This window comes from Ornithorhynchus anatinus, chromosome 1 (assembly GCF_004115215.2).
Source record: "Ornithorhynchus anatinus isolate Pmale09 chromosome 1, mOrnAna1.pri.v4, whole genome shotgun sequence".
Taxonomy (NCBI): domain Eukaryota; kingdom Metazoa; phylum Chordata; class Mammalia; order Monotremata; family Ornithorhynchidae; genus Ornithorhynchus; species Ornithorhynchus anatinus.
Genome location: NC_041728.1, coordinates 180,358,727 through 180,380,776, shown reverse-complemented (window position 1 = coordinate 180,380,776; position 22,050 = coordinate 180,358,727). Strand labels below are relative to the sequence as shown.

The following is a 22,050-nucleotide window of genomic DNA, read 5'->3' as shown; positions in this document are numbered from 1 at the left end:
ATGTGGATTAAGACTGTGAGTCCTACGTGGGACAGGGATTGTGTCCAATCTGATTAGCTTGTATCTCCCCCAGCGCTTAGAACAGTGCCTGGCATATAGTAAGCAGCGTGGCTCAGTGGAAAGAACACGGGCTTGGGAATCAAGAGATCATGGGTTCGAATCCCAGCTCTGCCCTTGTCAGCTGTGTGACTGTGGGCAAGTCACTTCACTTCTCTGGGCCTCAGTTCCCTCATCTATCAAATGGGGATAATAATAATAATGTTGGTATTTGTTAAGCGCTTACTATGTGCCAAGCGCTGTTCTAAGCGCTGGGGTAGATCCAGGGTAATCAGGTTGTCCCACATGAGGCTCACAGTCTTCATCCCCATTTTACAGATGAGGTAACTGAGGCACTGAGAAGTCAAGTGACTTACCCAAAGTCACATAGCTGACAGGTGGCGGAGCTGGGATTAGAACCCATGACCTCTGACTCCTAAGCCCGGGCTCTTTCCACTGAGCCAAGACTGTGAGCCTCACGTGGAACAACCTGATTACCCTGTATCTTCCCCAGCGCTTAGAACAGTGCTCTGCGCATAGTAAGCGCTTAACAAATAATAATGTTGGTATTTGTTAAGCGCTTACTATGTGCAGAACACTGTTCTAAGCGCTGGGGTAGATACAGGGTAATACCAACATTATTATTAGGAGAAGCAGCATGGACCAGTGGAAAGAGCCTGGGCTTGGGAGTCAGAGGTCATGGGTTCAAATCTCGGCTCTGCCACTTCTCAGCTATTGTGACTGTGGGCAAGTCACTTCACTTCTCTGGGCCTCAGTTACCTCATCTATTAAATGGGGATTAACTGTGAGCCTCGTGGGACAACCTGATTACCCTGTACCTACCCCAGAGCTTAGAACAGTGCTCTGCACATATAAGTGCTTAACAAATACGAACATTATTATTATTGTTATTGTTATTATTAAGTGCTTTTTTAAAATAAGCCGGAAAAGAAACTTGAGACAATGTCGGTCCTCTGGTGGTCGTAACCATGAATTGCCGACCCTCGGGGCCCTAATAATAATTCTCGTATTTGATAAGCTCCTCATCTTCCCTCCCAAACCCGGTCCTCTCCCAGACTTCTCTATCACCGTGGATGGCACGACCGTCCTTCCCGTCTCTCGGGCCCGCGATCTCGGTGTCATCCTTGACTCGTCTCTCTCGTTCACCCCACGCATCCTATCCGTTACCGAGACCTGCCGGTTTCACCTCTACGATATCGCCAAGATCCGCCCTTTCCTCTCCACCCGAACGGCTACCTTACTGTTACGGGCTCTCATTATATCCCGGCTAGACTACCGTGTCGGCCTTCTCTCCGACCTCCCTTCCTCCTCTCTCGCCCCGCTCCGGTCTATTCTTCACTCCGCCGCCCGGCTCATCTTCCCGCAGAAACGATCTGGGCCTGTCACTCCCCTTCTTAAACAACTCCGGCGGTTGCCTATCGACCTCCGCTCCGAACAAAAACTCCTCACTCTAGGCTTCGAGGCTGTCCATCACCTTGCCGCCCCTTCCTACCTCTCCTCCCTTCTCTCTTTCTACCGCCCACCCCGCACGCTCCGCTCCTCCGCCGCCCACCTCCTCACCGTCCCTCGGTCTCGCCCGTCCCGCCGTCGACCCCCGGGTCGCGTCCTCCCGCGGTCCCGGAACGCCCTCCCTCCTCACCTCCGCCAAACTGATTCTCTTTCCCTCTTCAAAACCCTACTTAAAAATCACCTCCTCCGAGAGGTGTTCCCAGACTGAGCTCCTCTTCCCCCTCTACTCCCTCTGCCATCCCCACTTCACCTCTCCGCAGCTAAAGCCTCATTTTCCCCTTTTCCCTCTGCTCCTCCACCTCTCCCTTCCCATCCCCACAGCACCGTACTCGTCCGCTCGACTGTATATATTTTCGTTACCCTATTTATTTTGTTGTTGAATTGTACATCGCCTTGATTCTATTCAGTCGCCATCAGTTTTTACGAGATGTTCTTCCCCTCGACGCTGTTTATCGCCATCGTTCTCGTCTGTCCGTCTCCCCCGATCAGACCGTAAGCCCGTCAAACGGCAGGGACTGTCTCTATCTGTTGCCGACTTGTTCATCCCAAGCGCTTAGTACAGTGCTCTGCACATAGTAAGCGCTCAATAAATACTATTGAATGAATAAGCGCTTACTATGTGCCAAGCACTGTTCTAAGTGCTAGGAGAGATACAGGGTCATCAGGTTGTCCCACGTCGGGCTCACGGTCTTCATCTCCATTTGACAGATGAGGTCACTGAGGCACAGAGAAGTGAAGTGACGTCTAAAGTCACACAGCCGATGTGGCGGAACTGGGATTAGAACCGACAACCTCTGATTCCCAAGGCCGGGCTCTTGCCACTGAGCCACGCTGCTTCCCACTCAGCCCCACTGCTTCAGAAATGTCTTTCCTCTTTAGTCACTAGATCCAGAAATTTCTACCCATCACTGTTATCTGCTACACTGTCCACCCCTGAGCATTCATTCAATCTTATTGATTGAGCGTTTACTGTGGGCAGAGCACTGTACTAAGTGCTTGGAAGGTACAATTTGGCAACAAATAGAGACAATCCCTACCCAACAACGGGCTCACAATCTAGAAGGGGGAAGGCAGACAACAAAACAAAACAAGTAGACGGGCATCAGAACAAAACAAAACAAGTAGACTCCCGCCCAGGGGAATCGATCCCACAAGCAGCTTGACCTAGTGGATAGAGCTCATTGTAGGCAGGAAACGTGTCTGATGTTATATTGTGCTCTCCCAAGCACTTAGTATAGTGCTTTGCACACAGTAATCACTCGATAAGCACAATTGAATAAATAGAGCACGGACCTGGGAGTCGGAAGGACCTGGATTCTAATCTTGGCTCTGCCACTTGATTCATTCATTCATTCTACCGTTTTTATTGAGCCATAATCCCCATTTTACAGGTGAGGTATCTGAGGCACAGAGAAGTTAAGTGACTTGCCCAAGGTGACACAGCAGACAATGGTGGAGCCAGGTCCTCCTGACAGGCTCATGCTGTATCCCTCCTTCCCCTTCTTCACCTCTTCCATCTTTGGGCAGGGATTGTCTCTATCTGTTGCCGAACTGTACATTCCAAGAGCTTAGTACGGTGCTCTGCACATAGTAAGCACTCAATAAATACTATTGAATGAATGAATGAATGAGCCCTTACTGTGTGCAGAGCACTGTACTAAGCACTTGAGAGAGGACAATAAAACATTAAACAGACACAGTCCCTGCCCACCACAAGTTAACAGTCTTGAAGAATGGACACAGACATCAATACAAATAAGTAATATGACAGATGTGGACATTAGAGCTCTGGGGCTGGGGTTTGGGGGGGAGAGAAAAGGGAGCAAGTCAGGGTGATGCGGAAGGGAGTGGGATCTGAGGAATGGTGGGGGTTAATCTGGGAAGGCCTCTGGGAGGAGGTGAGCTCTCAGTAGGGCTTTGAAGGGGGAAAGAGTGATTATTTGGCGGTTTGAGGAGGGAGGGCATTCCAGATCAGACGTAGGACTTGGGTCAAGGGTTATCAGTGAGACAGGTGAGCTGGAGGTCCAGGTGGAGGGTGAGCGGCAGCAGAGGAGCGGAGTGCGTGGGCTGCAATGGAGAAGGAGAGAAGGGAGGTGAGGGAGGAGGGGTTGAAGGGATGGACAGCTTTAATAATAATAATGTCGGTATTTGTTAAGCGCTTACTATGTGCAGAGCTCTGTTCTAAGCGCTGGGATAGATACAGGGTCATCAGGTTGTCCCTTGTGAGGCTCACAGTCTTAATCCCCATTTTACGGATGAGGTAATGGAGGCACAGAGTAGTTAAGTGACTTGCCCACAGTCACACAGCCAATGGTGAGTTCTCCCCAGTCTTGATGTCCCTCAGTCCTCAGCCCCAGTCTTGCTACCCCTAGGCCTTCAGCCCTGGTCTCACTAGCCCTCAATTCCAGTCTCCCCAGTTTCCATAGCCCTCGGGCTCAATCTCCCTGGTCTCTATAGACCTTGGACCCCATCTCCCTGGTCTCGCTAACCCTTGGCCCCGGTCTCCCCATCTTGCTAGCCCTCTGCCCTTGGCCCCAGGCTTGCTAGCCCTTGGGCCTCCACCTAGGTCTCCCCAGTTTTGATGGCCCTCAGCCCTTGGCCCTGGTCTCGCTAGCCCTTGACCCTGATCTACCTGGTCTCGCTAGCCCTCAGCCCTCTGCCCTGGTCTCCACAGTTTCTCTCTCTGTGGTATTTTCTCCAAGCGTTACTATGTGCCAAGCACAGCTCTAAGCACTGCGGTAGAAACAAGGTAATCAGGTTGGACACAGTCCCTGTCCCACATGGGACTCTCACTCTTAATCCCCATTTTCCAAATGAGGGAACTGAGGCCCAGAGAAGTTAAGTGACTTGCCCAGAGTCACACAATAACAAAAGGTGGAGCCGACATTAAAACCCAGAACCTTCCCTCAGCCATGGTCTCGATAACCCTCAGCCCTAGCCTCCCTGGACTTAATAGTCGCTTGCCCCGGGCTCGCTCGCCATCTGCCCTCTGCCCGGTCTCACTAGCCCTCGGCCCCGATCTTGCCAGCTCAGTTTATTTCGGCCGGGGCTGAGCTGGCCTTTGGACAGTGGTGTCCCTGCAGTGCTGTCTAAGGGACAGTAACTGTCTGGCTCTCACTGGGTCCACTCCGTTGGACAAACCCAGCCGTGGTTTGGGGGGCTCGGGGTGGAGGTGAGAGGGGGACGGCCAGAGCCAAGCCCCGGCACCTCAGGCCTCCTCCCCTTCCCTTGAGGAAAATCCCAGGGTCTTCCCAATAATCCACCCTCCCCCTTGGCCCTGGCCAGGGCCCAGCCCCCACCAAACCTGCAGGGAGAAACCTCCCAGCACCTGGCCAGCACCCAACCCCCAAGTAGGCAGAGTGTAATGCAGTTGGAGAATTAAGGAATTGAAGGAGTGTGGTGACCCAACCCGTGCCCTGGGGAGAAGGCGGAGGGAAGCAGGGCAAGAGGAGCAGAATGGCATTGTGGCTAGAGCCGGGGCCTGGGAGCCAGAAGGTCATGGATTCTAATCCCGGCTCTGCCGCTTGTCTGCCGTGTGACCTTGGGCGAGTGACTTCACTTCTCTGGGCCTCCGTTACCTCATCTGGAAAATGGGCATTGAGACGGTGAGCCTCACGTGGGACAGGGACTGTGTCCAACCTGATTAACTTGTATCTACCCCAGTGCTTAGAACAGTGCTTGGCACATAATAAGCACATAACAAGTACCATTATTATTATAATTATGAGCCCCCATCCAAGCCTGTCCAAGAGGCTTTCGCAGACTAGGCTCCCTTTTCTCAGCTCCCCCTCCCTTCTGCGTTCCCTCGACTCGCTCCCTTTGCTCTTCTCCCCCATCCCCACAGCACTTATATATATATAAGTACCAGTAAGATAGCCACCCAAACGGCTATCTTACTGGTACAGGCTCTCATAATCTCCCGGCTGGATTACTGTGTCAGCCTTCTCTCTGATCTCCCTTCCTCCTGTCTCTCCCCGCTCCAGGCTATTCTTCATTCCGCTGCCCGGCTCATCTTCCCGCAGAAACGTTCGGGGCCGGTCACTCCCCTCCTTAAAAACCTCCAGTGGTTGCCCATCGACCTCCGCACGAAACAAAAACTTCTCACTCTGGGCTTCGAGGCTCCCCATCCCCTTGCCCCCTCCTACCTCTCCTCCCTTCTCTCTTTCCACCGCCCACCCCGCAGGCTCCGCTCCTCTGCCGCCCACCTCCTCACCGTCCCCGTTCTCGCCTATCCCGCCGTCAACCCCTGGGCTACGTCCTCCCGCGGTCCTGGAACGCCCTCCCTCCTCACCTCCGTCAAACTCATTCTCTTCCCCTCTTCAAAGCCCTACTTAGAGCTCACCTCCTCCGAGAGGCCTTCCCGGATTGTTTCCCCTTTTCCCTCTGCTCCCTCTGCTTCCCCTCTACCCCTCCTTCACCTCCCCTCAGCTAAGCCCTCTTTTCCCCGCTTTTCCTCTGCTCCTCCCCTTCTCCCTTCCCCTCCCCTCAGCACTGTGTTTGTCTGCTCAACTGTATATATTTTTATTACCCTATTAATTTTATTAATGAGATGTATATCACCTTGATTCTATTTATTGTTATTGTTTTAATGTGATATACATCCCCTTGATTCTATTTATAGCTATTGTTTTTGTCTGCCAGTCTCCCCCGATTAGACCGTAAGCCCGTCAATGGGCAGGGACTGTCTCTATCTGTTGCCGATTTGTACATTCCAAGCACTTAGTCCAGTGCTCTGCACCTAGTAAGCGCTCAACAAATACTATTGAATGAATGAATATGTCTATAATTCTATTTATTTATATTTTTGCCTGTTTACTTGTATTGATGTCTGTCTCCCCCCCTCAGACTGTAAGCCCGCTGTGGGCAGGGATCAACTCTCTTCATTGCAGACTTTCCAGGCTCTTAGTCCAGTGCTTTGCATACTGTCAGTGCTCATTAAATACGATAGAATGAATGAATGGGAGTCTTCCACCCCCCCCCCAAACCAACACCTGGCCAGCCTCCACCCCCAACCCTACATCCTCGGAGGTCCCTGGCCCCCAGGCCTTGGCAACAGAGGCATCCTCGATGATGCAGAACAGAGAGAGGTGAGAGGTCGGCTCCCAGCAGTCTGGAGCCCCCGCTGACTTAGAGGTCATCCCCACCGCCCACGCAGCCCGGCCGGAGGCATCCGTGGCCTTCGCAGTCCGTGGCCTTCGCGAGCCATTACTTGAAAGGATCCGTCTAACGCTTCCCGAGCCATTCTGAAAGCTTTCGGGATTCTCTCCAACTGCAGTCAAATCCCTTCCTGCCTCCCCAGGAGCTCCGGGGACCTTGGAACCAGCGGAGCCAATGTTCCAGTTCCTAATGTAAAGCGTTCAACAAGCCGACAATCCAGTTCCTAATGTAAAGTGCTCAGTGAACCCCGCCCGCCCCAAAGCACTTGTGGGTAATAATAATGTTGGTATTTGTTAAGCGCTTACTATGTGCAGAGCACTGTTCTAAGCACTGGGGTAGACATAGGGGAATCAGGTTGTCCCACGTGGGGCTCACAGTTAATCCCCATTTTACAGATGAGGTAACTGAGGCACAGAGAAGTGAAATGACTTGCCCACAGTCACACAGCTGACAAGTGGCAGAGCCGGGAGTCGAACTCATGACCTCTGACTCCGAAGCCCAGGCTCTTTTCCACTGAGCTATATGTATATATCTATAATTCTATTTATTTATATTAATGCCTGTTTCCTTGTTTCGATGTGTATATATGATGATGATGATGGTATTTGTTAAGGGCTTACTATGTACCAATCACTGTTCTAAGCACTGAGGTGGATACCAGGCAATCAGGTTGTCCCATGTGGGGCTCACAGACTTCATCCCCATTTTACAGATGAGGGAACTGAGACACACAGAAGTTGTGACTTGCCCAAAGTCACACAACTGATAAATGGCGCAGCCAGGATTAGAACCCTTGACCTCTGATTCCCAAGCCCAGGCTCTTTCCACTAAGCCACATTGCTTCTCTAATTCTATTTATTTCTATTGATGCTATTGATGCCTGTCAACTTGTTTTGCTGTCTGTCTCCCCCTTTCTAGACTGTAAGCCCGCTGCGGGCAAGGATTGTCTCTATTGCTGAATTGGACTCTCCCAATTGCAGAGCACCCAGTCAGTGCTCAATAAATACGATTGAATGAATGAATGCACCATCAATCCAGTGCCTGTACGATCAATCCAGTGCCTGATGCGAAGTGCTCCATGAGCCATTGCTCCAGTTCCTAATGTAAAGTGCTCAATGGGGCAATAATCCACTTCATCCATTCATTCATTCGATCATATTTACTGGGTGCTTACTATGTGCAGAGCAATGGACAAAGCGCTTGGAAAGTACAGGTCAGCAATAAAGAGAGAAGATCCCTGCCCATGACGGGCTCACTGTCTAGAAGCGGGGAGACAGGCATTGAGACAAGGAAACAGGCATCAGTAGCATCGTTATAAATAAATAGAATTTCATATATTTATATTTATATATATGAAATTCTATTTATTTATAACGATGCTACTGATATATGCGCATATATGCTACTGATATATGCGCATCGAAACAAGTGTTAGGGAAATTTGGGGGGAAGTTTCATCTTGCATCTCTGGACCACCTGTCTCAAGACAGGGTTCTTGGCCCCCGTGGGAGGTAGTCTTACTTGGCACAATGGACAAAGAAAAGTTACACAGGCACAGAATAGATAGGCATGGCCAGTTTCTAGGTTTACCCAAAAAGGGCTCACCAGGAGAAAAGCCCAAATATGACCAGTCTCGAGTCTAATTGGCACAACAGACAAAGAAAAGTTACACAGACACAGAATACACCGGCATGGCCATTTTCTAGGTTCACCCTAAAGGGGTCTCGAGGAGAAAGGCCCTCTTTATTGTTAGCGTTTACTTTTTAAAGGATTAGAGCTTTTGGGTGATACTCGGTCATTCTCTGGGATTAGTGACTGGCAGGTTGCCTTGGAGCCAATGGAGATTTCAGGAAGTCCCAGCTGCAGGTTCTCACTGTCCTAAAAGAAGGTGGAATTTCTCACTTACATCTAATTATCGACGCCCCCTCGACTGCAAAGTTCGAGTTTCGTTCAAGGTAACTTGTTCTACGCATGAGCTGGGAGATAAACTGAGGCTCACTCAGATACTTCTGGGTTGAGCTAATCTTTACCGAATCCCAGTTCAGCATCTCATCGTGCTGCATGCAAGTTTTAAATTTCTAACACAAGTAAAGAGACATTATTATAAACAGAATAATAAATATGTACATATATACTTGAGTGCTGAGGAGAGGGGAAGGGGGAAGAGCAGAGGGAGGGAGTAGGGGGAATGGAGAGGGGAGGAAGAGTGGAGGGAAAAGGAGGGCTCAGTCTGGGAAGGCCTCCTGGAGGAGGTGAGCTTTCAGGAGGGCTTTGAAGAAGGGAAGAGAGTGAGTTTGACAGATGTGAGGAGGGAGGACATTCCAGCTCAGAGTTAGGACGTGGGCCAGGGGTCGACGGTGGGACAGGCAAGAAGGAGGCCCAGTAAGAAGGTGAGCGGCGGTAGAGGAGTGGAATGTGTGGGCTGGGAGGGAGAAGGAGAGAAGGGAGGTGAAGTAGGAGGGGGCGAGGGGATGGGGGGCTTTAGAAAGCCAACCGTGAGGAGTTTTTGCTTGATATGGATGTGGACGGGCAACCACTGGAGATTTTTGAGGAGAGGGGGTAACATACCCTGAACGTTTCTGTAGAAAGATGATCCGGGCAGCGGAGTGAAATTTAGACTGAAGCGGGGAGAGATAGGAGGATGGGAGATCAGAGAGGAGGCTAATGATGATGATGATGATGGTATTTGTTCAGCACTTACTATGTGCCAAGCACTGTTCTAAGTGCAGGGGTAGATACAAGGTAATCAGGTTGTCCCAGATGGGGCTCACAGTCTTCATCCCCATTTTCCAGATGAGGTAACTGAGGAACAGAGAAATGAAGTGGCTTGCCCAAGGTCACACAGCTGATAAGTGGAGGAGCCGAGATTAGAACCCATGACCTCTGACTCCCAAGCCCGGGCTCTTTCCACTAAACCACACTGCTTTTCAGCATGATGCAGTAATCTAGGTGGGAGCTTGTAACAGCACGATAGCCGTTTGGATGTAGAGGAAAGGGCGGATCTTGGCGATATTGTAAGGGTGAGACAGGCAGGTGTTGGTGACGGATTGGATGTGTGGGATGAAAGAGACAGTTGAGTCAAGGACGACACCGAGGTTGCGGGCCTGTGAGACGGGAAGGACGGTGGTGCCGTCCACAGTGACGGGGAAGTCAGGCAGAGGACAGGGTTTGGGAGGGAAGATAAGGAGGTCTGTCTTGGACATGTTGAGTTTTAGGTGGCGGGCTGACATCCAGGTGGAGACGTCCTGGAGGCAGGAGGAGAGACGAGCCTGGAGGGATGGGGAGAGGACGGGGAGGAGATGGAGATTTGGGTGTCATCGGCATAGAGATGATAGTTGAAGCCGTGGGAGCGAATGAGTTCACCAAGGGAGTGAGTCTAGATGGAGAACAGAAGACGGCCAAGAACTGACCTTAGGGGAACCCTACAGTTAGCGGATGGGAGGAGGAGGAGGAGGAGACCGCAACGGCCAGAAAGAGAAGAGGAGAACCGGGAGAGGACGGAGTCCGTGAAGCCAAGGTGAGATAAGGTGTGGAGGAGAAGCGGATGGTCGACAGTGTCAAAGGCAGCTGAGAGGTCGAGGAGGATCAGGATAGAGTAGGAGGTCATTGGATTTGTCAAGAAGGAGGTCACGGGTGACCTTCGAGAGGGCGGTTTCGGTGGAGTGGAGGGGACGGAAGCTAGATTGGAGGGGGTCCAGGAGAGAGTTGGAGGAGAGGAATTCAAGGCAGCGAGTGTAGACGACTCGTTCTAGGAATTTGGAAAGGAAGGGCAGGAGGGAGATGGGGCGATAACTGGAAGGGGAAGTGGGTTCACGAGAGGACCGTGAGCCCGCCGTGGGCAGGGAATGTGTCTCTTTATTGCTGAATCGGACTCTCCCAAGCGCTTAGTCCAGTGCTCTGCACACAGTCAGCGCTCAATAAATACGATTGAACCGAATTGAATTGAATAGGATGAATGAATGAATGAAGCAGGCTGTGGCTTTGCCCCCCCGCCTCCCCCGAGTGTGGCTCCTCCCCGAGCGGATCTGCGGGGCCGCTGTCTAATGATAATAATTAATTATAATTATGGTATTTCCTGAGCGCTTACTACGTGCCAGGCACCGTACTAAGGACTGGGTTGGACACAGCAGTCCCCGTCCCACGTGGAGCTCCCAGTCTCAGTCCCCATTTTGCAGAAGAGGGAACTGAGGCCCAGGGAAGTGTGGGGTTTGCCCAAGGTTCCGCGGTAGACCAGGGTCGGGAGGCCGGGTCGTGCCTCTTCCCCCACTCCGTGACTTTCGGAGGCTCCGCCCGTGGGTTCTCATCCCGGCTCTGTCACTTGTCAGCTGGGTGTCCTTGGGCAAGCCACTTCACTTCGTTGTGCCTCAGTGACCTCATCTGGAAAATGGGGATTGACAATAACAACAACAACAATGTTGGTATTCGTTAGGCGATTACTATGTGCAGACTCCTGTTCTAAACGCTGGGGGAGATCCAGGGTCATCAAGTTGGCCCACGTGAGGCTCACAGTCTTCATCCCCATTTTAGAGAAACAGCGTGGCTCAGTGGAAAGAGGCCGGGCTTGGGAGTCGGAGGTCATGGGTTCGAATGCAGGCGCTTCCACTTGTCAGCAGTGGGACTGTGGGCAAGTCACTTCACTTCTCTGGGCCTCAGTTCCCTCATCTGTAAAATGTATCTGTATCACCAAGATCCGCCTTTTCCTCTCCACCCAAACGGCTACTTTACTGGCTCTCGTGATATCCCGCCTGGATTATCGTGTCAACCTTCTCTCCGATCTCCCTTCCTCCTCTCTGGCCCCGCTCCAGTCTATTCTTCACTCCGCTGCCCGGCTCATCTTCCCGCAGAAACGCTCTGGGCCTGTCACTCCCCTTCTTAAAAACCTCCGGCGGTTGCCTATCGACCTCCGCACAAAACAAAAACTCCTCACTCTAGGCTTCAAGGCTCTCCATCCCCTCGCCCCCTCCTACCTCACCTCCCTTCTCTCTTTCTCCCGCCCATCCCGCACGCTCCGCTCCTCCGCCGCCCACCTCCTCGCCGTCCCCCGGTCTCTCCCGTCCCGCCGTCGACCCCCGGGTCGCGTCCTCCCGCGGTCCCGGGACGCCCTCCCTCCTCACCTCCGCCAAACTGATTCTCTTTCCCTCTTCAAAACCCTACTTAAAAATCACCTCCTCCGAGAGGCCTTCCCAGACCGAGCTCCTCTTCTCCCTCTACTCCCTCTGCCATCCCCCCTTTACCTCTCCGCAGCTAAAGCCTCATTTTCCCCTTTTCCCTCCGCTCCTCCACCTCTCCCTTCCCATCCCCACAGCACCGTACTCGTCCGCTCGACTGTATATATTTCCGTTACCCTATTTATTTTGTTAATGAATTGTACATCGCCTCGATTCTATTTAGTTGCCATTGTTTTTACGAGACGTTCTTCCCCTCGACTCTATTTATTGCCATCGTTCTCGTCCGTCCGTCTCCCCCGATTAGACCGTAAGCCCGTCAAACGGCAGGGACCGTCTCTATCTGTTGCCGATTTGTCCATTCCAAGCGCTTAGTGCAGTGCTCTGCACATAGTGAGCGCTCAATAAATACTAATGAATGAATGAATGAATGAGAATGAATGGCTCCGCTCTCGGTCGTTACCTCCGCCCCCTAGCGGTGGCTCCTCCTCCTCCTCCCCGTTGTGTGAGCCCGCCCCCTGGCGGGGGCGGCGGCGGCTCCTCCCCGGTCAGCGCTTGGTCTCCCGATGCGGTGCTCCGCCCCCTGGCGGTGGCTCCTCTTTCCCGGTCGGTGGCTCCGCCCCCTTTGGGGGATTCCGCCCCCTAGCGGTGGCTCCCGCTCTCGGCCTGTAGCTCCGCCCCCTAGCGATGGCTCCTCCCCCTCCTCCCCGTGTGTGAGCCCGCCCCCTGGCGGGGGCGGCGGTGACTGCTCCACTGTCAGCGCTTGGTCTCCCGGTGCGGTGCTCCGCCCCCTGGCGGTGGCTCCTCTTTCCCGGTCGGTGGCTCCGCCCCCTTTGGGGGATTCCGCCCCCTAGCGGTGGCTCCCGCTCTCGGCCTGTAGCTCCGCCCCCTAGCGGTGGCTCCTCCTCCGCCACCGCCCCCCGGTGTGTGAGCTCGCCCCCTGGCGGTGGCTGCGGCTCCTCCTCCCGCTGCTCCTCCGGGCCCGGGCGTCTCCGCGGACGGGAAAGCGACAGCGCAGAACGCAGAGCGCAGAGTGCAGAGCCCAGCCCCACCCCACCCCACCGGACCGGACCGGACCGTCGGTAGCCCGGAGCAGCCAGGCCAGGTACCAGCCGGGGGACGTCGGGGAATCCTCCCACCCGCCCCCCAAGCCTTCCCTTTGCTCACCTCGCTCTCTTGATAAGGCAACTACTTGCTAAGCGCTCACTAAGGACCGAGCGCCGGACTGAGCGCTGGGGGAGATGCAGAATAAGAGTAACAGTAGTCATAATCATCATCGTTCTGCTACTCGTTAAGCGCCCACTTCGGGCCGAGCGTCGTTCTAAACGCCGGGGGAGATAATAATAATTCTGCTACTTGATAAGCGCTTACTAGGGGTCAAGGACCGGTCTGAGCGCGGGGGGAGATAATAAGAATAATAATGATAATTCCGGGACTTCTTAAGCGCTTACTACAGGCCGAGCCCTGGTCCGAACGCGGGGGGAGATGAGAATAACAGTAATTCTGGGGCTTCTTTGAGCGCTTACTACGTGCCAAGAGCTGGTCCGAACGCTGGGGGAGAGAATAACAATAATAATTCCGGGACTTCTTAAGCGCTTACTACGGGCCGGGCGCTGCGCTAAGCGCTGGGGTGGTTAATTAGTAGTAATAATTGTAATTCTGGTACTTGTTGAGCTCTTACCGTCATCATGATTCCGGTGCTCGTTTAGCGCTGACTACGGGCCGAATGCTGTTCTAAACGCTGGGGGAGATGATGATAATGCTGGTACTTTTCATTCATTCAATAGTATTTATTGAGCGCTTACTATGTGCAGAGCACTGTACTAAGCGCTTGGGATGAACAAGTCGGCAACAGATAGAGACGGTCCCTGCCGTTTGACGGGTTTACGGTCTAATCGGGGGAGACGGACAGACAAGAACACTTAAGTGTTCTTAAGTACTTAAGTACTTCTTGGTACTTCTTAAGTGCTGACTTTGTGCCAGACACTGTTCTAAGCGCCGGGGGTAGAGTATTATGATTAATAATAATAATAATAATAATTCTTGTTAAGCGCTAGCTACGTTCCAAGCGCTGTTCTAAGCACTGGGATCGATAATGATTCTGGTATTTGTTTAGCGCTTACAACGTGCCAGGCGCTGTTCTAAGCGCTGGAGTGGATAATAATAACGAGGGTATTTGTTTAGCGTCTGCAACGTGTCAGGCACTGTTCTAAACGCCCAGGGTAGATGCCGGATAATCGGGTCAGACCCGGTCCCTTGTCCCCCGTGGGGCTCCCGGTCTCCATCGCCATCTGACAGAGGAGGGAACTGAGGCCCAGAGAAGTGAAGTGACTTGCCCAAGGTGCCACAGCAGAACGGTGGCGGAGTCGGGATTAGAACCCAGGCCCTTCTGAGTCAGAGGCCCGGGCTGGAGCCACTGAGCCCCGCTGCTTATCTTTGCGTAACTCACGGCCACCGCCCGCACCAGCTCCCGCCCCTTCTCCCTTTTTAAGGGTGTTGGGTGTTTTTGTGGTATTTGGTCATTCATTCATTCGTTGAGTCGTATTTATCGAGCGCTTACTGTGTGCGGGGCACTGGACTAAGCGCTTCGAAAGTACAGTTCAGCAAGAAAGAGAATCTGCGCAAATCGGGGAGGAAAAGGGGGGCTGAGTGTGGGCAGGCCTCCCGGAGGAGGTGAGCTCTTTGAAAGGGGGAAGAGAGGGAGTTGGGCGGAGGTGAGGAGGGAGGGCGTTCCGGGCCAGAGGGAGGACGTGGGCCGGGCACCTGGAGCGCTTACTCTGTGCCAGGCACTGTACTAAGCGCTGGGGTTGACACCAGCTAATCAAGTTGGACATCATCCCTGTTCCCCCACGAGGCTCACAGCCTTCATCCCCATTTTCCAGATGAGGGAACCGCGGTTCAGAGAAGTGAAGTGACTTGGCCAAGGTCACCCAGCAGACAAGTGGCAGAAGAGGGACTAGAACCCAGGTCCTCCTGAGTCCCAGGCCCGGGCTCTACCTACTAAGCCCCACTGCCTCTTTTAGACCGTGAGCCCGTTGTTGGGCAGGGATGGTCTCTATCTGTTGCCGAACTGTACCTTCCGAGTGCTTGGTACAGTGCTCTGCACGCAGTAAGCGCTCAATGCATACGATTGAATGAATGAAATGCTTCTCCCTGGAACTTCTCCCTATCTCTGGGCCTCTCTCTGTATCTAATAACAATAATAATAATAATAATGTTGGTATTTGTTAAGCGCTTACCATGTGCAGAGCACTGTTCTAAGCGCTGGGGGAGATACAGGGTGTCCCACGTGAGGCTCACAGTTAATCCCCATTTTCCAGATGAGGGAACTGAGGCCCAGAGAAGTGAAGTGACTTGCCCACAGTCACACAGCTGACAATGGCAGCGCGGGATTTGAACGCGTGACCTCTGACTCCCAATCCCGGGCTCTTTCCACTGAGCCACGCTGTATCTCTAGGTCTCTGACTCTCAGAGTATCTCTGACTCTATTGGTCCCATCGCTGTGTCTCTCTTGGTTTCTGCTCACTTAATAATAGCAGTGTCGGTATCTGTTAAGTGCTTACTATGTGCCAAGCACTGTTTCAAGCACTGGGATAGATACCACCTAATCAGGTTGTCCCATGTAGGGCTCACAGTCTTCATCCCCCATTTTACAGATGAGGAAACTGAGGCACAGAGAAGTTGAAGTGACATGCCCAAGGTCACACAGCTGACAAGCGGCGGAGCCGGGACTTCACTCCTCCCCTCTCTCCTGGCCCCCAGGGCCAGGCCCCAAACTTGAAACTTTGCTTGGGAGAAAGGCGGGGTTGGGAAGGCCTGGAGAAGTGAGAGTTCAATCAATCGATTGTGTTTATTGAGCGCTGACCCTGTGCAAAGCACTGTGCTGAGCACTTGGGAGAGTCCAGTAGAACAATAAACAGACACGTTCCCCATCCATAACAAGCCGACAGTCTAGAGGAAGTTGGAAAGGAGGGACTCGCCCAAGAAAGGTTGTGGGACTGCCAGTGGGCGGGAGTGGGAAGGTCAGAGAACTGGGTTCAATTCCCAGCCCTTTAATACTAATAACAATGATAATAATAATTAATAGTAATAATTATAGTATTTGTTAAGCACTTACTATGTGATAAGCACTGGGGTAGATAGAAGATGATCAGGCGACTCGTGCCTCAGTTACCTCATCTGTCAAATGGGGATGAAGACTGGGAGCCTCACATGGGACAACCTGATGACCCTGTATCTACCCCGGTGCTTAGAACAGTGCTCGGCACATAGTAAGCGCTTAACCGATACTGACATTATTATTATTAGCCACTGGCCAAGCTAGGAATGGACTGGACAGGCCTCGGCTTGACCCTCCCTCCCATAGCCGGCACTGGTAGAGGACTGGAAACTCTCTAGTTGTGACCCTGAGAGGGGAGCTTTTCCTCTAGGGACTAATAGGAAGCAGCATGGCTCAGTGGAAAGAGCCCGGGCTTGGGAGTCAGAGGTCATGGGTTCGAATCCCGCCTCTGCCACTTGTCAGCTGTGGGACTGTGGGCAAGTCACTTCACTTCTCTTTGCCTCAGTGACCTCATCTGTAAAATGGGGTTGAAGACTGTGAGCCTCACGTGGGACAACCTGATGACCCTGTATCTACCCCAGCACTTAGAACAATGCTCTGCACATAGTAAGCGCTTAACAAATATCAACATTAAGAATAATAATAATATTAATAATCTGTGTGCCAAGAACTGGATTAGGTATGTGAAATAATGAGGTCGGACACAGTGCCCGTCCCCCAGTGGGGCTCGCTGCCTGCTCTGTGACCTCGGGCAAATCACTTCACTTCCCTGTGCCTCAGTGACCTCATCTGTCAAAATGGGGATTAAGACTATGAGTCCCATGTGGGACGGGGACTGCGTCCAACCTGATGAGCTGGTATCTACCCCAAGCAGCGTGGCTCAGTGGCGAGAGGCTGGGCTGGGGAGTCAGAGGTCGTGGGTGCTAATCCCGACTCCGCCACATGTCTGCTGTGTCATCTTGGGCTAGTCACTTCACTTCTCTGGGCCTCGGTGACCTCATCTGTAAAATGGGGATTCAGACTGTGAGCCCCATGTGGACGACTGATTACCCTGTATCTGCTCCAGCACTTAGAACAGTGTTCTGCACATAGTAAGCGCTTAACAAATACCAACATCATTATTATTATTATTAAGTGCTTAACAAATACCATTATTATATTATTATGAAGCAGGAGAGAGAGTTCCCGTCTCAGAGCTCAAAGGTCTAAGCAGGAGGGAGGACAGGGACTGAATCCCCATTTTTGCAGTGAGGAAACTGAGGCCTAGAGAACAGCAGACGAGTTGCAGCACGGCCTAGTGGATAAAGCCCGGGCCTGGGCATCAGAAGGTCATGGGTTCTAATCCCACCTGGGCCACTTCTGTGCTGTGTGACCTTGGGCAAGGCACTTCACGGCTCTGGGCCTCCGTAGCTTCATCTTCAAAATGGGGATGAAGACTGCGAGCCCCACGTGGGACATCCTGATGTCCCTGTATCTCCCCCCAGCTCAGAACAGTGGTCGGCACATAGTAAGCGCTTAACAGATGCCATCATTATTATGAAGTGGCAGAGCTGGGACCCCAGGTCCTGTGACTCCCAGGCCCGGGCTGTTTTCCACAAGGTCCGGTGGCATTTGAGAGAGGGGCAGGGGCCGGGCGGTGGGTGGAAAGAGGCACCCTTGCAATGCGATTCTTGAGGACACTGAAATATTTATCCGGGCCGCGGCAAGCTTCGGTTTCGGGATTGGGGAGGGAGGGGAGCTCCTGCAGCCTCTAGCCGGGCCAGCCGGGGAGGGGACCCATCCCCGGAGGCTTCTCATTCATCTAGTAGCATTTATTGAGCTTTTACTGCGTGCTGAGCACTGTACTAAGCGCTTGGGAGAGTACGAGAAGCAGCGTGGCTCAGTGGAAAGAGCCCGGGTTTGGGGGTCAGAAGTTCTAATCCTCGCCACTTGTCGGCTGTGTGACTTTGGGCAAGTCACTTGGGCCTCACTTCTCTCGGCCTCAGTTCTCTCGTCGGGAAAATGGGGATGAAGAACTGTGAGCCCCATGTGGGACAACCTGATGGCCCTGTATTCACCCCAACACTTAGAACAGTGCTTCACACATAGTAAGCGCTTAACAAAATGCCATCATTATGGGCAAGAATGTATCTGTCTGTTGTTTTATGTTACTCTCCGTAGCGTCCCGTTGGGAAGCAGCTTGGTTTAGTGGCAAGAGCCCAGGCTGGGGAGTCAGAGGTCATGGGTTCGAATCCCAGTTCTGCCCCTTGTCAGCCGTGTGACCCTGGGCAAGTCATTTCACTTCTCTGGGCCTCAGTATCCTCATCTCTAAAATGGGGATACATTCATTCAGTAGTATTTATTGAGTGCTTACTCTGTGCAGAGCACTGTACTGAGCACTTGGCGTGTCTGTGAGCCCCACGTGGGACAACCTGATGACCTTGGATCTACCCCAGCGCTTAGAACAGCGCTTGGCTCACAGTAAGCACTAAACAAATTCCAACGTGACAACTTGCAGAAATGACAACTTGTGGGCAGGAATGTGTCTGTTGTTCTCTGGTGCTCTCCCTAACGCTTAGTACAGTGCTGTGCATGCGGAGTAAACGCTCACTAAATACGATCGAATGACTAACAGACACATCCCCTGCCCACTACGAGCTTACCGTCTAGAGAACCGTCCCCACAGGAGGCTGCAGCCCCCCCCCCCCCGCCATAGACCTGGAATTGGGGGGCCGTCAGGGCCGGAGGTGGGGACGAGTTGGGGCGCGTCCTCAGAGTCTCACGGAGAGGCCCCGGGGCATCCGCGGATAATGATGGGGTTTGGTGCTTGGAGATCCTCAGATGTGGGGGCCCGGGACTCCCTCCTTCATCATTTCCACGCCAGGTGGGGCATCCCCCGTGGCCCCAGGGGTCACAAGAGTCGGGGGTCACAAGATTGGGTCACAAGGGTTGGGGCCCGGGAAGGGCAGACTCTCATTCATTAATTGATAATGATGGTATTTGTTAAGCGCTTGCTATGTGCCAAGCAGTCGTATTTATTGAACGCTCGCTGTGTGCAGAGCACTGTGCTAAACTCTGGGGAGAGGACGCTACAACAGAGTCGGTAGACCCGAGCCCTACCCACGAGTAGCTTAGTCGACGAGGAGACGCAGACGTTACTGTAAATGCATAAATTACGGATATGGACATAAGTGCCGTGCGGCTCAGGGAGTGGGGGATAAAGAGAGCAAATCCCGGTGCAAGAGGGACACGGAAGGGAGTGGGAGAAGAGAAAAGGAGACTTAATTATAGTAATGATAATAATGATGGTGTTCGTGAAGCGCTTACTCTGTGCCGAGCGCCGTTCTGAGCTCTGGGGTAGGTACTAGGTCATCAGCTTGTCCCACGGGGGGCTCACAGTCTTCATCCCCATTTTCCAGATGAGGTCACTGAGGCCCAGAGAAGTGAAGTGACTTGCCCAAGGTCGCCCAGCTGATAAGTGGCGGAGCCGGGATTAGAACCCACGACCTATGACGCTCGGGCCTCGGGCGCTTTCCACTAAGCCACGGTGTTTCTCCCTGGTCAGGGAAGGTCTCCCGGAGGAGATGGGGCTTCAGTAAGGCTTTGAGGCGGGGGAGAGTCATTTTCTGGCGGATGTGACCGACTCCCCCTGCACCCCTTCCCTCTCCCCAATCCCTTGTCAACCCAAAGTCTTGGGGTCCATTTACAATGTTTGGGGGGCTTCGAGCCTGAAGCTCACCGTGGGCAGGGGATAGGTCTGTTTATTGTCGTATCGCGCTTTCCCAAGTGCTTAGTCCGGGGCTGTGCACTCAGTAAGCGCTCAATAAATAGCACTGACTACAGTGACGGGAAAACCCCTCAGGGAGGGGTCTGCGCTGGCAGGGAAGCCCCATGGAGGGTGGAGGAGGCCCAGTGTGGCGGCAGTGAAGGCCTGGCCCAACCGTCCAGGAGGGTGTCTGGGTGTGTCGGGGTCTGGGTGTGGGTCTGGGAACCGCTGACCTTTCCTGTTGAGACGCTCCCTTGGTCTATGAAGCCGGAAAGGGGATTCTCAGATGCCCTGTCATCTGTGTCCAGGAACACGAGCTCCTTTCCCTGCCCGGACTGGGGAGTGACTCTCTGGCTCTCCTTTCTCCTTCTCTCTCTCTTCCCCGTTTTTCCTCACTTCCTCTTTCTTCCTCTTTCTCCTTTCTCCCCTTATTTTTCTTCCCCTCTTTCTCTCCCTTTCTTTCTCTTCCCCTATTCCTTTCTCCCTCTTTCTCTCCCTCTTTTTCTCCCCCTAATTTTCCCCTCCTCTTTCTTGCTCCATCTTTTTCTTCCCCTTCACCCCCCTTTCTTCCTCTTTTTCTCCCCCCTCCCCCTTTTTCTCCCCCTCTTTCCCGCTCCCTCTTTTTCTCCCCCTCTTTGTCTCCTCCATTTCTCCCCCTCTTTTTCTCTGCCCCTTTTTCTCCCCCTTTCCCCCTCCCTCCTTTTCTCCCCCTTTTTCTCCCCCTCTTTTTCCTCCTTTTTCTCCCCCTCTTTTTCTCTGCCCCTTTTCTCCCCCTCTTTCCTGCTTCCTCTTTCTCTCTCCATCTTTTTTCTCGCCCTCTTTTTTCTCCTCTTTTCCTCCCCCCCTTTTTCTCTCCTTCTTCCTCTTCCTCTCTCTTTCTCCTCTTTTGCTTTCTTTCTCTCCCTCCCACTTTTTCTCACCGCCCTACCCCGTCACTCCTTTCGTATTTCAGAGGCCCGGCCGCCCCCCGCTCCCCTGCCCGGAGCTAATAACTGAATTAATTATGGTATTTGTTAAGCGCTTACTATGTGCTGAGCACTGTTCTAAGCGCTGGGGTCTATACAGGGTAATCAGATTGTCCCGCGTGGGGCTCACATTTTTTAATCCCCATTTGTACAGATGAGGTTACTGAGGCACAGAGAAGTAAAGTGACTTGCCTATGGTCACACAGCAGACAAGTGGTGGAGCCGGGATTAGAACCCATGACCTCTGACTCCCAAGCCCAGGATCTTTCCACTAGGCCACACTGCTTCTGGGTCTCTGGGCTGCAGGCACATTCTCTGGGGGATATTTGTTAGCGACCGAGCTGTGGGGGGAAGGGGACTTGGGTTTCCACCAGTGGTGCTTGACCCTGCAGGGTAGGGTAGCTCAAGCCTGGCTCTGTCCAGGGGATGCCTCATTTTAGCTTCCCCATGAGTCCAGCCAAAGGTCTTCGGTCAGTCTTTCCGCCCCTCAGTCCACCTGTCCGCCCTCGGTCTGCCTGCCCTCCTCTCGGTCCGCTGGCAACCCCTCGGTCCGTCCGTCCGCCCCTCTGTCTGTCCTTCCCTCGGTCTGTCCTCCCTCTGTCCGTCTTTCCACCATGTGGTCTGCCCCTCCACCCCTCGTTCCGTCCGTCCACCCCTCGGTCCGTCTGTCCTCCCCTCGGTCCATCCGTCTGCCCCGGGTCTGTCCATCCGCCCCTTGGCCTGTCTGTCCGCCCCTCATTCCGACCGTCCATCCGCCCGCCCTGAAGGAAGGGGAGAGGCTGAAGTCGAGGGACGGAGCGGTCAGGGCCGGAGTAGTCGCTCTCGACCCGGCTTCCTCCTTTGCCACTCGCTTTATCACAGCCTCCCAGCCACAGGCCCGCCCTGCCCCTGGCCCGTCCTGCCCCTCGCCCGCCCTGCCACATCCTGGGGCCTAGGCCCCGAGCGGGCCCTGCGTTCATTTGGACTGTGGACCTGGGGGCTGGGAGGCCCCTTGGCCCTCGGCACCGGCTTCCGCCCCGGACGCTCTTATCGGCAGGACTTTCTGTCCTCTGAGCTCACCCCGGCCCTCATCTCTCCGAACCCGCCCCTTCCTGTCCCCCTTCTCCCCCCACCCCGCTTCCCAGGATGAGGCTGGGAGCCGGGAAGGGACTGGAGATCCTGTCCCACCCAATTATTATCATTGTTGTTATTGTTGTGGCATTTCTCAAGTGCTTAGTAGGTTCCAGGCGCTGTACTAAGCGCTGGGGTGGATCCAAGCAAATAGGGTTGGACACAGTCCCTGTCCCACGTGGGGCTCCCAGGTTCAATCCCCATTTTACAGCCGAGGGAACTGAGGCCCAGCGAAGTGAAGCGACTTGCCCAAGGTCACGCAGTGGACAAGTGGCGGAGGCA

General features: G+C 53.4%; 1 protein-coding gene across 1 annotated transcript in view; it reads left to right on the top strand.

Moving 5' to 3' along the window:
* The first annotated feature begins 12,827 nt into the window (after positions 1 to 12,827).
* The window catches only part of TMBIM1 (transmembrane BAX inhibitor motif containing 1), a 40,848-nt gene continuing 31,625 nt past the window's right edge, over positions 12,828 to 22,050 (top strand). The window contains exon 1 of the mRNA XM_029068143.2: positions 12,828 to 12,993. The gene's annotated coding sequence lies outside the window, so the exon portion shown is untranslated. The remainder of the gene's footprint in view (positions 12,994 to 22,050) is intronic.